This window comes from Thamnophis elegans, chromosome 11 (assembly GCF_009769535.1).
Source record: "Thamnophis elegans isolate rThaEle1 chromosome 11, rThaEle1.pri, whole genome shotgun sequence".
Classification (NCBI taxonomy): domain Eukaryota; kingdom Metazoa; phylum Chordata; class Lepidosauria; order Squamata; family Colubridae; genus Thamnophis; species Thamnophis elegans.
The window spans coordinates 14,989,452-15,004,709 of NC_045551.1; the positions used below are offsets into that span (position 1 = coordinate 14,989,452).

The 15,258-nt window shown below is 41.3% G+C and overlaps 1 protein-coding gene across 1 annotated transcript in view; it reads left to right on the plus strand.

Annotated features, from left to right (window-relative positions):
* The window catches only part of TMEM121 (transmembrane protein 121), a 39,680-nt gene continuing 24,422 nt past the window's right edge, over window positions 1-15,258 (plus strand). The window contains exon 1 of the mRNA XM_032226135.1: window positions 1-1,134. The gene's annotated coding sequence lies outside the window, so the exon portion shown is untranslated. The remainder of the gene's footprint in view (window positions 1,135-15,258) is intronic.

The window sequence follows — 15,258 nt, forward strand, 5'->3', positions numbered from 1 at the left end:
CAACTTCTGGAGGCAAGCTGTTCCACTGATTAATTGTTCTAACTGTCAGGAAATTTCTCCTCAGTTCTCACAAGGGAGAAGAATGGGAGGAAATATCCAATTTTGGATCAGAAAATCCTTAAAAAGAAGACTTGAAATAGTTAAAATTTATTATGTTAATGTACAAATTATCTTATTAGTATTTAATAGATGGAAATGGCAATTAATATTATTATTCAACCTTTCCATCAAAATGATGCTTAGTTTAGTTCTAAGAAAAATAAAACCCAGAGAATAATAATTAAAACTATAATTTAAAAGTGGCTCCAAGTTCTACAGCAGGAGGCGCAATAATACAATAATTAATGGGGGCAATATTGCATTTTAAGGCCTACCATTCTATTTCCTCGGGCGCCAGGGACCATCCCTCCGTCGGTCGTTTACTTTTTCAGACTAGTGAGAAAATATCAGTACTTTTAAAAATTAAATGTTGAATAAAACTCATTAAAACCATATTAGATAAAGGGCAGAAATTAATCTAAAGCCCACAGGAAAGGGCAATGCGATTATTTCTACTCATTGTTTTTCCTGGTTATCCATTCTTTGTTCTATCACCTCCTTGCAGCTTATCCTGATTTTAAGGGAGTCTCCTTATTGGCATGCCCATTATTTCCCTTATTGGCATGCCCGTGATATTTCGCCCATTCTTTCCGAAGGATATTCCTGCCCTTCGCTAGGGCGTATCGCAGCTGTCGCCCCCTCCCCACCGTTGGCGTCATCCGAAACTGCGATTTCCCTCCTCTCCACCTGCGGACGCTCCCGCCACTTCCTTTTCTCCCCCACCCCAAATCTTCAAACCTAGCAGCCCCTCCTGCGCAAGCGGCGGCGGCGGCAGCCAATCTCGCCCCGATCGCTCCCGCCGCCTCCCCTACTTGCGTGAACGTAGGGCCAAGAGACATTGCCCGGCGTCCTCTCGAAAAGCCGGCGTGCCGTGGGGCGGGAGGTGGGGGGGAGAAGCGATTCTTTCCACAGAGGTCGTTTGTCTGTGCTGGGAGTAGGTCGGGACGATTTCCCCCTCTTCTCCATTGCATCTGGAAGCGTCTCAAACGCGCCGCAGCAGAGGCAGGGAATTCACTCAGCCCCGAAAAAAACGAGGTAAGGGTCCGACTGCACCATAATCCGACGGTGTGCTGTGCTCTCCCCCTTCAGGCCCGCAAGGAGGATCTGGATGAAATGCCAAGGTGTGGGGAGTTGGACTTCCTTCTGCCCCCTCGATGCCGACTCACTGCTCACTGAGCAGTGCATCCTGGGGGGCAATCCAGTTTATCTTCCCTCTACACTCCGCTGTGCCAAGGAAGGTGGGCAGAAGTGCCAGATTGTGCTTATAATGCTAATGAAGGGAAGACAATTGAGCTGAATGGCGCTGCCTTCCCATTCGCTCCGGTCTTCCACCTCTGCTTACCTATTTTTGCTGGACAGCTGGGAGGACTGGGCCTGTCAGATCCAACCTTAGTACTCAGTGGGTGAGGCAGATGTACAAGCAAGCCAGCTCAGGTACTCAGTCAAGAAGCAGCTGGTTCATCTTCACACTAGCTCACCTGAACTGAACAATCCTCCCCATCCTCCTCCCCACCCTTGGTCCCTGTCCCCACCAGAAGAGGGAGAGGAGCAGCAGCAGTAGCATTCCTTCAAGGCCCACGGAGTCCACACAGTTGAATGGATTAGCAGTTAGTTCTCATGAGAACAGCTGGCCACTCTATCTGCTGGCTTGCATTGTTTTCCTTGGTCCACTGCAGCATTAACCCACTGAACTTAACCTCCACTGCTTTGCTGGGGAGGAGGTAGGGAGGGCAGAAGGGAGACCCAGAGGTGGAGGTACCTGCAGGCTTTCTGTGTCCCATTCTTGGCAGTGCCAATGGGCCCGATTTGTCATTATTATGCCTCTGAAAAGGGAGCTAGAGCAAGGGGCTGGTCCTGAAGGGACAGCTGGTGCCTTCTGCATTTCACTAGGTACCAGGAAGGCATACTTTTTCCTTTCTAATTGTTAATAGTCTCTTGACCATCTAAAATTATTCCAGTTACGGGGGCTGAGCACCACTCTGAGGGAACAAATAAGTAGAACATAGTTGCTGCCCTTTCTGCTCTCTGTGTGCTTTAGCCTCTTGAGCAGCACAACATGCTTTGTTCCTACTCTTCTTTGTACATTCCAAATGAAAGATGCAGGCAAGTGATCTGAGATAGTATCAACACCTATTCTTTGCAATCACTAGTTACTCATATATATGTGTGGACATATAAGCAATAGCTCTTGTGCTGCTTGATCTCTAAATCTTGTGGAAGGGAGAAGACTTGAAAAAGAGGTGTTACTGTTACTGTGCGCGGCACATGGAAATACTATCCCTTCCACATGTATACACACACACCCTCACACTCACACTCTCACACACGGCACAGTGTCTCTCAGGAACAGTTCAGCAGATGGATAAGACTTCTAAGAAAACTCAAGTTCAACAGCTGATGGTATGGATTCTCTTTTCCCCCTTCTGCAGAAATAGTCCAGACTTAGATGTGGGAGGAGATAGCAATGAAATGCTTTTAGTATATGTACACTACTTCTCCTTTTCTCCTAGTCCACTTACCATTGTTAAGGAAGGTATGTATTCATTAAACATGAAACTCAGTCAACTGAACATTTAAAAATGCATCACAAATACCATTGACTGGTGCTAATGGTTGATATGGGTTTGCTGCCAGCGTCCTAGGAATCAACCAAGTACCTTCTTAAAATATATGATGTTCCAAGTAGCACAGTTTTTTGTAGTTACGCTGGTGTTATTGCAGGAAGCTGCAATTTGTTGATGTATCTTATAAAATTCTTGGACATGGTACCAAGTGTCGCGATGACAGTGGGTATCAGTGTTACATGTTTCATCCATAATTGCGTAGTTTTGATGGACAGGTTGCGGTATTTCGTGATTTCTTCCAGTTATTCTTCTTTGACTCTGGCATCTCCTGGTACCACAATGTCAATAAATTGTATGTTTCTTTATTATTATTATTATTGTACAATTGTATCACAGCGGCCAGTTGTTTCGCCGGATTTGGCATTGGTTACTAGTCGGGCCCCACCCAGGGGCCTAGGACGTCGTAACATATTTTCGTAATATGCGTGCAGATCCAAGCAGTGCGGCTTTTTGCATTTGACTGATGGTGATTTTGTCAATTTTTAACTGTTTTAAATGTAATTCCAGTGCTTTTGGAATAGCACCCAGTGTGCCAATTACCACTGGAATTACCACTGCTGGTTTGTGCCATAGTCGTTGAATTTCGATTTTTAAGTCCTGGTATCTTGCGATTTTTTCATGTTCCTTCTCGGCGACCCTGCTATCACCTGGTATTGCGATGTCTATGATTGTGACCTTATTTTTCTCAACCAGTGTGATGTCTGGTGTATTATGCGCCAGTATTTTGTCGGTTTGTATACGGAAATCCCACAAGATCTTGACCATCTGATTTTCTGTGACTTTTTCAGGCTGATGTTCCCACCAGTTTGTTGCTGTTTTAATATTATAATTTTTGCACAAATTCCAATGGATCATTTGTGCTACTGAATTGTGCCGCAATTTATAATCAGTCTGCGCAATTTTTTTTACAGCAGCTGAGTATGTGATCAACAGTTTCGTCAGCTTCTTTGCAAAGTCTGCATTTGGCATCATCAGAGGTTTTTTCGATTTTGGACTTAATGGCATTTGTGCGGATAGCTTGTTCTTGCGCAGCCAGGATTAGTGACTCTGTTTCTTTCTTTAATGTACCTGTTGTTAACCATAACCAAGTTTGTTCACTGCCCACTTTATCTTTTATCTTTTCCAGAAATTGGCCATGCAGTGCTTTGTTCTGCCAACTCTCCATTCTTGATTTTATCACATCTTTTCTGTATTCTTGTTTTGTCTGTTGGGCCTTCAGTAGATTTTTGTTCTTTGCTTCAATTAATAGATGTTCTTGACTTTCTTTTAAATAATCAGCCAGTGCATGTTTTTCTTCTTCAACTGTTTGCTTCACTTGTAATAATCCTCTGCCACCTGATTTTCGGGGCAGATATAGTCTATCAGTATCACCACGTGGATGTAAACTGTAGTGCATTGTCATTAGTTTCCTGGTTTTTCGGTCCAAAATGTCCAAATCAGCTTGTGTCCAGTTAACTATACCAGCTGTGTATCTTATAACTGGTATTGCCCAGGTATTTATGGCCTTGATTGTATTTCCACCATTCAATTTAGATTTCAAAATTTTCCTAACTCTGTTGGTGTACTCTCGCCTGACCATAGTTTTTACTTCTCCATGCTTGATGTTATCCAACTGCAGAATGCCTAAATATTTGTAGGCTTCATTTTCATTGCATTTAATTAGTTGGCCATTTGGCATTTCAATTCCCTCACATGCAGTGATTTTGCCTCTTTTTATGGACACAGTGGCGCATTTTTCCATGCCAAACTGCATTGAAATATTGGTGCTGAATACTCGGACTGTGTTTGTCAATGATTGGATTTCTATTTCTGACTTTCCATAGAGTTTCAAATCATCCATATATAGTAAATGTGAAATTTTTTCAGCTTCTTTGGCTGTTTGGTAGCCTAATTTCATTTTTTTTAAGATTACTGATAGTGGGATCATTGCGATGATGAAGAGAAGAGGTGAAAGTGAATCACCCTGGAAAATTCCTCGCTTGATATTAACCATTCCGTAGATCTCATTCCCTACTGCCAACTCAGTTCTCCATTGTTTCATCGCCTTTTCAGTAAAGGATGTAATATTTTTGCTAATGCCAGTTGTTTCTAAGCATTTTATGATCCAACTATGTGGCAGTGAGTCAAATGCCTTTTTGTAATCAATCCAGACCATATTCAAGTTTGTTTTTCTGTTCTTACAATTTTCTAATATCATTTTATCAATTAGGAGCTGATCTTTTGTGCCCCTGCTCCTTCTTTTGTTGCCTTTTTGCTCTACTGGCAAGATGTTGTTTGTTTCCAAATCATGTTATCTGCAATAATGCCTGTGAGTAATTTGAAGGTTGTTGGCAAGCATGTTATTGGTCTGTAGTTTTCAGGTGTTGTTCCTTTAGTTGCATCTTTCTGAATCAAGTATGTTTTTCCAGTTGTCAACCATTCATCAATTTGGCCCTTTTGTAAAATTTCATTCAGTTGCCTGGCCAATATTGCATGTAAACTGGTCAGATATTTGAGCCAGAAACCATGTAATTGGTCCTTTCCAGGTGATGTCCAATTCTTTACCTTTTTTACTCGATTTTTGACCATTTCAGTTGTTATTTCTAATACTTGCATTTGTTTGTTGCCAATGCTTTTCTCAAAGTCATGTATCCACTTTGCTTCCTTATTGTAGTCCTTTGCATTTTCCCACAATTCTTTCCAGAATTCAACTGTGGCCTGCTTTTCTGGTTTTTCACTTTTGGTGTCACCATTCACATTAAGACTTTGATAAAAATGCTGTTGGTTTCATTGAAATTGCTGATTTTGTTTATATTGGATGATTCGTGCCTCATATCTTTCAATTTTTCTAGCTTTGCTGTTATCCGCTGTTTTACAATCTCTACAGCTTCATTGATGTTTCTTGTATCCAATCTATATCTTCTGATTAGCCGATCTATGGTTTTGTTGTTTTTAAGCCGTTGCTCATGCATGTTCTTTAAGTTACTAGCATCTGCCCTTAATTTTTTGACTTTTTGTTCTAATCGGATTTTCCACTTTGGCTTTGATGCTTTTTCTGTTGTGTGACTAGGTACTTTGATTTTAATACCTAGTTCATTAGTGACTATTACAGCTGCGCTGTACATTAACTGGTTCGTTTCCAAGATGGATCCCGATTCAATTGTTGAAAACACTGCATTAACCATTTTCATGATAGGGGCCAAAATTTTCTTAGGCACAGTTTTTAGTGATGGTAAACGTTGCCTTTCCTCATTAAGCAGAAAATGCTCCATGATCTTATCCTTCAATTCTTTTTGTTTTTGAGTTAGTTCATCAGTTGGTTCAGTGATAACTGATTCTAGTGGTGATGGTGTTATTTCCTCCCCGAGAGCTTCTTCTGGGAGTTCTACTATAATGTCTTTAGTTGTGTCTTGAATATCAGTTATTTCTGCTTGTGATATTTGTTTTTTGGTTTTGCAATTTGCCTGAATTTCCTCTAGTTCAAGTTCACTAAACACTTTATTCCGTATAATAAATCACCTTTGATCTGCTAGTCGTTGTTCACTAACATTTGAATCTGGATATTGTTGTTTCCATAATTCATACATTCTCTTTAAATAGCCTCTTTTTTCTGGCTCTGAGTTGTAACAGGCCATTATGGCACGGTTTTCATCTGCACTATATTTTTGTCGTTTTGTTGGCTGGTCCACTTGTAGCCCACTTGTCGACGGATGTCCAGGGACCCCAACATCCGCTGCGGCCCTTGTTAACCCGCGCGACGACCAATGCGGTATGGAATTCTTATTCGTTTTTTTCACCATATTGTATGGGTTGGCGGGTTTTTTTTTATGGGACCAGATGCCAACCTGACCCCAACCCTCCTCCTTTCTCATCCGGGCTTGGGACCGGCAACGGCGGAGTTATTCAAAAATTACAAATACCAGTGACTAGTGCTAATGGTTGATACAGTTTGCTGCCAGCGTCCTAGGTATCAACCAAGTACCTTCTTAAAATATAAGATATTCCGAGTAGCGCAGTTTTTTGCAGTTCCGCTGGTGTTATTGCAGGAAGCAGCAATTTGTTGATGTATCTTGTAAAATTCTTGGACATGGTGCCAAGTGCCCCGATGACAATGGGTATCACTGTTACATGCTTCATCCATAGCCGTGTAGTTTCGATGGCCAGGTCGCGATATTTCGTTATTTTTTCTAGTTCTTTTTCTTCGACTCTGGCATCTCCAGGAACAGCGATATCAATAAATTGTACACTTCAGCCCTCTACAACCGTGATATCTGGCATGTTGTGCTCCAAATGACAATCCGTTTGTATTCAAAAGTCCCACAAGATCTTCACCTTCTCATTTTTGATTGTTATTATTATTATTATTATTATTATTATTATTATATTGTTATTATTATTAAAAACAACAAGAAAATGAAAGATAGGTGTGATTTTATAAAGAGTTATATTAACCACAATCTACAATAATTGTAGAAATTAAAAAATTGGCCCCAGAGGAAAATGAAGTCTGGGCCTGGAGGGAAGAGGATACAATATGAACGAATCTTTTGAGGGGGAAGAGTTCCATAGTTTGGGAATTAGAGCCATGAAGATCTTTCATCCCATCCTCAGTGTGAGAGAACTTAGGCCAAGGTTTCCATTGTTTATCTTAAAGCTCAAGAAAGCACAAACATGGAAAAAGAATCAAGCTTAGAAATGCTTGCTTACATGGGATTTGTGTGGTGCTAAGGCAGGACTTCCCTGAGACCCTTCCTCACTCTCATTATACACGTAATCCTCCAGTTACAAATGTAATAGAGCTTGCCAATTACCATATTTTTGGACTATAAGACGCACATAGATTGACAGGAGGAAAACAAGAAAAAATAATACCTTTTGGGCTCTGCATGTCACGTTTTCACCCTCCCCGGCCCCCAGAAGCACTCTGCAGTGCTCCACACATCCTGTTTTTGCCAAAAAACGGCCCTGATTTTGGGCCCAAACCTTCTATGTGTCGTGTTTTGCCCTCCCTGGCCCACTTTTGCCAAAAATACGCCTGATTTGCTGCAGAATTACTCTCATACAATTAAATGGAATTGGGGGAAAAGTAAGATCAGTGATGCCATGATGGAAGATCTTTATTTTTTCAGTTTATACAAAAATGAATGAAATGGCCGAAGGGTCTACAATCTCTGTAAAATGTTCCAAATATGGATCAGGGCACTGATTACTTTCAGTAGGTTTAAAAAGAAACAAACAAAAACCACACCAGAAAGTCATCAGATTGGTGTATATCATGTAATAATTGAATATTAGGACAAATTTTATATGGTGTGAAAAATACAAACATGTCAAAGATATGCAGACTTTGGGGATGGACAACTTGACACTCCAAAGGAGACAGTCTGGTCAAAATGACAAAAACATCAGTGTTTTAGACATTTTGATGATGAAAACAGAAGACCATTTTAGTTTTAGAATTATAATGAGATTGAGTATGTATATGGGTGCTTCTGGGGGCCGGGGAGGGCAAAAACACGATGTGTGGAGGGTTCGAGAGCCCTAAAATAGTGGCCCACATTCGGTCTACAAGATGTAGCAAAATTTTCACCCACTTTTAGGGGGAGAGTGCGTCTTATATTTTGAAAAATACAGTACATTTGTAACCTGGGGATTCATTTAATTGAATCATGTTAAATGAACGTGATCACTCCCAGCTTTCCCCAATGCATTTGTTAATCAAATGTGTAGGTCTTTAAATGCACATGAGGCATCTCAGGCTAGGGAACAGCATGTGGGACCTAGTGCTGGAGCAGACTATCCAAGGCCTCCCCCAATCCATTGAGATACCTCAGGCTCCCCTGGTGTCCCCATAACTGCTTCTCCCACTCCATCCTACCTTCTGGGTCTCCACAGACTGGGCCTGTTTTGCTTGAATTCTAGTCCCCACCCCATTTACCATGGATTACTTATTTTTGAAGATCTCCAGAGGTCCAGAAGAGGCTGACCACTGGCAGAGAAGCCAAAGTGTTTTATTCAGATGATGGCAAAACTGTAAGAACAGGAAATCTAAGGAAAACATTTTAACCAGCTTCTGAGTAAAAGGCTTTTCTCTTGGGATGAGCAGCTTCAGGAATTGAGGTAGCAACAGCAGCCAATCAAGGAGGAGCTTGGCTGAACTGCAAGCCCTTCGTTGATTGACTGTTGTGCCCCAATCCCTGAAGCTGCTCATTCGAACTAGCCAATCAGCAGCAAGCAGACAGGAAACAAATTAAGCCTGACCAGACTGGGTCAGGCCCTCATGGCAGAAAAGACAAAGTCTTTTATTCAGATGGAGAAAGCTGTTTTCCTTACATCTCACCTTCTTACAGCTTCACAGGCTTCTGAATAAAAGACTTTGGCTTCTCTGCCATGTGGGTCAGCCTCTTCTGCGGCTCTTCGAAAAATAAGTATAGTAAAGCCATGGAAAATGGGGTGGGGAGGGCTGGTTCAGGCCCAAGGAGGATCCATTTTGGTCTGTAACAGGCTGTGGGAAGACTACGCAGGCCCAAACGGGGTCTGGGAGGGCTGGATAGGGCCCAAGGAGGCTCCATTTCAGTCTGTAACAGGCTGGAGGAGCTTAGGGAGTCCCGAACGGGCCTGGGAGGGCCAGATCTGGCCCACAGAGGCTCCATTTTGGCATGTAACAGGCTAGGGGAGGCCTATGTAGGCCCAAATGGGGCCCTAGCAAGCTCGGGCAAGCAGTCAGGAGTTGAGATGAGCCTCCTGACAAGGAGAGACTGAGAGGCTTCAGTCGGTTTGGCAAACTGAGCAAACAGTTAACAACCAGTGCGAACCGGCTAAATCCCACCACTGGTTAGAATGCAGTATTGCAGGCTAACTCTGCCACAGCCAGGAGTTTGATCCTGACCAGGTCAAGGTTCACTTAGCCTTCCATCCTCCCAAGGTTGATGAAATGAGCACCCAGATTGTTTGGGGGGGGGGGGAATATACTGACTTGTAAACTGCTCAGAGAGTGCTGTAAAGCAGGGGTCCCAACCCCCAGTCCGCAGCCCATTGTGAACATGGACGGTGAGCATGCCTCACAAACAGCCTTTGTCCGCCACCACTGCCAGTCTATGGAGCCAGAAAGTTTGGCTACTGCTGCTGTAACTACCTGTAATTACCTCCACTAGACCGATTAGATCCCACAGATTAGGCCTCCTCCGAATTCCATCCGCCGGCCAGTGTCGACTGGCGACCACTCGGAGGAGAGCCTTCTCTGTGGCTGCTCCAACCCTCTAGAACGAACTCCCCGTGGAGATTCGGACCCTCACCACCCTCCAGGCCTTCCGCAAAGCCCTTAAAACCTGGCTGTTCCGACAGGCCTGGGGCTAAAGAGCTGTTGCCCCCGTCTCGAATGGTATGACTGTTGTGTGTTTTAAATTATGTATTGTTATGCTTTGTTTTTTTAAAAATTTTGTCTGTATTCCCCTTCCCTGGTTTGAGTTGTGAGCCGCCCTGAGTCCCCTTCAGGGGAAAAGGGCAGCATATAAATGTAATAAATTGAATTGAATTGAATTGTAAATCACTATGGGGTGATATTAAAGTGAATGCTATTGCTGTTGAAATTCTATTGCATGGATGGATGGACTGGAGGGCATTTATAGCATAAACTAATTTTTGTTCAGAAAAGAACCCCATTGGATTCAATTGCGGTTTTGATTATATAAATCCACCCCTCAGAAGCTCCATTTCGGCCTGCTCCATTTGGGCCCTCCACGAGCACATTGCAGATCAAAATAGATTTCCTGAAAATAAGACCCTGTCTTATTTTTTGCCACCAAAAATGGCACCAGATCTTATTTTCAGGGGGATGTCATCCACTGACTCACCTCACTTGTGCATGTCACCCCCATCCTCTTTTTTGTTATCAATGCCTTCAGGAACTTCTTCATCTGGCAAGGCCAACGAGGATTTCCTGAACACCTCTGCAGCTAATAACAGATCAATCCGGAGCTCTATTATGGGCTACAGAAGCCATCAGGAAAGCCTTGCCAGCTGCAGCAGAAGAACTGGGCCAAAGTGTATGGCTACAACTATCCAAAGTTAAGTAGTAGGGCAGCTTCAACCCCTATTCCCACCCTAGCTTAATTTTTACCTATGCACCCTGGAGTGAGTGGGGTCTTAATTAGGGCTTATTTGGGGGGTATAACTTATTTTGGGTGCACATGTAAAAATCAAGCTAGGACTTACTTTCTGAGTAGGTCGTTCTTTCGTGGTACTTTCGGGGAAAATGTTATTTTCCCTCTACAAGATTTCAGTTCATTTTTCAATTAAATTGTGTTAATATGTTAAATAGGTTAAAAGTAGAAAAAACTCTGAAGTGATTTATCTTGGTAAGATTTTTTCAAATCTCAAAAGCCTGATATTTTAACGGGTGTGGAGACTTTTTATATCCACTATGAGTATTTGTTATAAGCCAGAAATTACTTCAAAATAACACTATGCACATCATGAAATCATTGCACAAATGATTATCATTTCATTGACTTCTAATGCAAGTGCACAATTTGTGTAGTTATGTCACAATATGTATAATCATTTGCCTCTATTATAGATGCTCATAATTCTAACTTTCAAAATGTTTCACACATACAGTATATATTTATTTTGCATTTTTTCTTTCAATAATTGGACAGCAATTGTGTCAACATTGTATCATTCTGTCTCATTGAAGCCTTCCACATAGAAATTCCCACCACTTATTTTATAAGTCCAAATTAACTTTAGTTTTTTTATTTATATTTTTAAAATTAATTAATCATCATATGTATTTGTACCTAATTTTTTTTTCACTTTTTCCCAAGACCATCATGCATGGCAAAATGTCTCTTTGTGATCTTCGTATTTCCAACATTGATTCAAACTACCTTTATACGTCTTAGATAATTTATGTGGTAATGATACATCATCTTATAATAGTTGTCTCTTAAGCTGTAACACAAGGTGAATTTCATTCCTTTTAATCACACTGTCTCCCATTGATCCTCTATATATTATAACCAAAATTCTTAGCCCATTTTAATATACATCTGTTTTACCATTCAGATGGTAAATACCAGATTTGTTGAAATACCAGATTTCAACAAAAAATGTTCTTTCAGCAGTCATATGTTTATTGTTTGTTAATGTGTACATTCCACCTTATGTTGTTTTATTTCAGTCACCTTTTTATTTATATGAAATCTCATTCTTAATTGTGCATATGGAAATGATTGAATACTAGTTCCCTCCATAGTCAATTTTTCTCTTGACAGTTTTGCAGTCCAGATCTTTTACAACATCTAAACAATAGAAATACTTAATGTAGAATCTTGGTCTGAAAACCAGTTTGATACAATAGTTAAGGCTCCAGGCTAGAAACTGGGAAACTGTGATTTCTACAGACAGTTCTCACCTTATAATTCCAGTGATGGTTTAGAGTTATGATTGGAAAAAGTAAGAACCTGTACTCACACTTTAAAAAGGTACAAAAAAAAGCGCCTTAGTTATAGTATTTAATAGTTATTACTAGTATGGAACAGCTATTTGTCTCACCCAATTTCTCAAATTATGGTTTGTGCATAGTGCCACATTGTAACATGGGTTGTTTATTTGTAACTCAATATGTTGGACAAGTCCATTCCAAGAATAGAGAGAAAGATTATGAAACCAATGTTAATCATACATGAATATAATTTCAAAACAAATCAAAATTATGACAGTATTATATATGAATTGGGAGAATATGTTGCATATTGTGAGCCTGAGAAGACCCCTTCACAAAGGGAGCTGGCAGGGAGGCAATCAACCCAGGCCAAACCCTCTAGAAAGCATAATGTGAACATTACTCTGTTCATTCACTGTTGCTGGCAATCCCACTACAAGTTGACTGGTTGGGTAGCAACCATTTGATATCATGATGGACCTCCCCTGAATTTCCAACAGTCCCCCCCTCCCGCCCCAATGGTCACTTGGCTGAATTTTGGGCATTCAGCAACCAGTTGCAGACATTTGCAGTGTTGCATCATCATGTGATCACACTTTATGAAGATTTTGCCAAAATCTGGCATTTACAGGTGAAACTCGAAAAATTAGAATATCGTGCAAAAGTTCATTTATTTCAGTAATGCAACTTAAAAGGTGAAACTAATATATGAAATAGACTCATTACATGCAAAGCAAGATAGTTCAAGCCGTGATTTGTCATAATTGTGATGACTATGGCGTACAGCTCATAAAAACCCCAAATCCACAATTTTAGAAAATTAGAATATTGTGAAAAGGTGCAATATTCTAGGCTCAAAGTGTCACACTCTAATCAGCTAATTAAGCCATAACACCTGCAAAGGGTTCCTGAGCCTTTAAATGGTCTCTCAGTCTGGTTCAGTAGGAATCACAAACAAGGGAAAGACTGCTGACCTGACAGTTGTGCAGAAAACTATCATTGACACCCTCCATAAGGAGGGAAAGCCTCAAAAGGTAATTGCAAAAGAAGTTGGATGTTCCCAAAGTGCTGCATCAAAGCACATTAATAGAAAGTTATGTGGAAGGGAAAAGTGTGGAAGAAAAAGGTGCACAAGCAGCAGGGATGACCGCAGCCTGGAGAGGATTTTCAGGAAAAGGCCTTTCAAAGTGTTGGGGACTTTCACAAGGAGTGGACTGAGTGTATCAAGAGCCACCACACACAGACGGATCCTGGACATGGGCTTCAAATGTCGTATTCCTCTTGTCAAGCCGCTCCTGAACAACAAACAATATCAGAAGCATCTTATCTGGGCTAAAGAAAAACAGACCTAGTCTGTTGGTCAGTGGTCCAAAGTCCTCTTTTCTGATGAGAGCAACTTTTGCATCTCATTTGAAAACCAAGGATTCAGAGTATGGAGGAAGAATGGAGAGGCGCACACTGCAAGGTGCTTGAAGTCCAGTGTGAAGTTTCCACAGTCTGTGTTGATTTGGGGAGCCATGTCATCCGCTGGTGTTGGTCCACTGTGCTTCATTAAGCCCAGGGTCAACGCAGCCGTCTACCAGGAGATTTTGGAGCACTTCATGCTTCCTTCCGCAGACGAGCTTTATGGGGATGCTGACTTCATTTTCCAGCAGGACTTGGCACTTGCCCACACTGCCAAAAGCACCAAAACCTGGTTCAATGACCGTGGGATTACTGTGCTTGATTGGCCAGCAAACTCGCCTGACCTGAACCCCAATTGAAAATCTATGGGGCATTGCCAAGACAAAGATGAGAGACATGAGACCGACAATGCAGAAGAGCTGAAGGCCGCTATTGAAGCATCCTGGTCTTCCATAACACCTCAGCAGTGCCACAGGCGGATAGCTTCCATTCCACGCCGCATTGAGGCAGTAATTGCTGCAAAAGGGGCCCAAACCAAGTACTGAGTATATATGCATGCTTATACTTTTCAGAGGTCCGATATTGTTCTATGTACAATCCTTGTTTTATTGATTGCATGTAATATTTTAATTTTCTGAGATTGTGGATTTGAGGTTTTCATGAGCTGTAAGCCATAGTCAGCACAATTATGACAAATAACGGCTTGAACTATCTTGCTTTGCTTGTAATGAGTCTTATCTCATATATTAGTTTCACCTTTTAAGTTGCCTTACTGAAATAAATGAACTTTTGCATGATATTCTAATTTTTCGAGTTTCACCTGTACTTCCGGTTTTCAGTAAAACAATTGTGCAAAACTATTTATTTGTTTTATAACTGGCATTCACTTACCTTTGGTGGTTGCTTTATAATTGCAACACTCTCTTAACAACTGCCACAAAAAAGTCATCAAATTGGATTGGGCACACGGGTAACCCACTTTACAGCTATCACTACTTATGACTATGATGGACAGGCTCCATTACAATCATAAGTCAAGGACTATATTACTTTATACCATAATTGTGACTAGGAAGGAATTTTTCGGAGTATAAGATGCACCTTTTCCCCCTAAAAAGAGGCTGAAAATCTGGGTATGTCTTATACATCAAATACAGCATTTTTTGCCTCCTAAAGCCCTGCCATCTTCACCAGAATGACCAAGCAAAACCTTATGGAGGCTTTCAGAGAGTTGCTGGGGGCTGGGGAGGGCAGAAATTAGCAAAAAACGGGCCTTTTTTGCCCCCCAGCAGCACTCTATAAGCCTCCATAAGGCTATACATGCAATATTTTTGACAAAAAAAGGTCTGTTTTCGTGAAAAACAGCCCATTTTTTTGCTTGTCCCCCCCCCCCCGGAGCACTCTGCAAGCTCCCCCAAGGCTATTCATGCCCTTTTTTTTAATAAAAAAACATTTTGGGGAGGTTTGCAAAGTGCAAAAACTATGTTTCCCTCTTTCGGAAAGCTATTTAGTTAGAGTGGCAAAATACCAATCATAATGTCAGCAGGCTAAATGAAACAAACTTAAATGTAAACTAAAGGGCATCATGCAGACTTTCAATTTTTCAAAACAAGATTAATAAACCTGGTTCTGTTATAATAATTGATGAAGTTAATATATTTATTGTGACCAAAGAAATACCCTGTTTCCCTGAAAATAAGACCT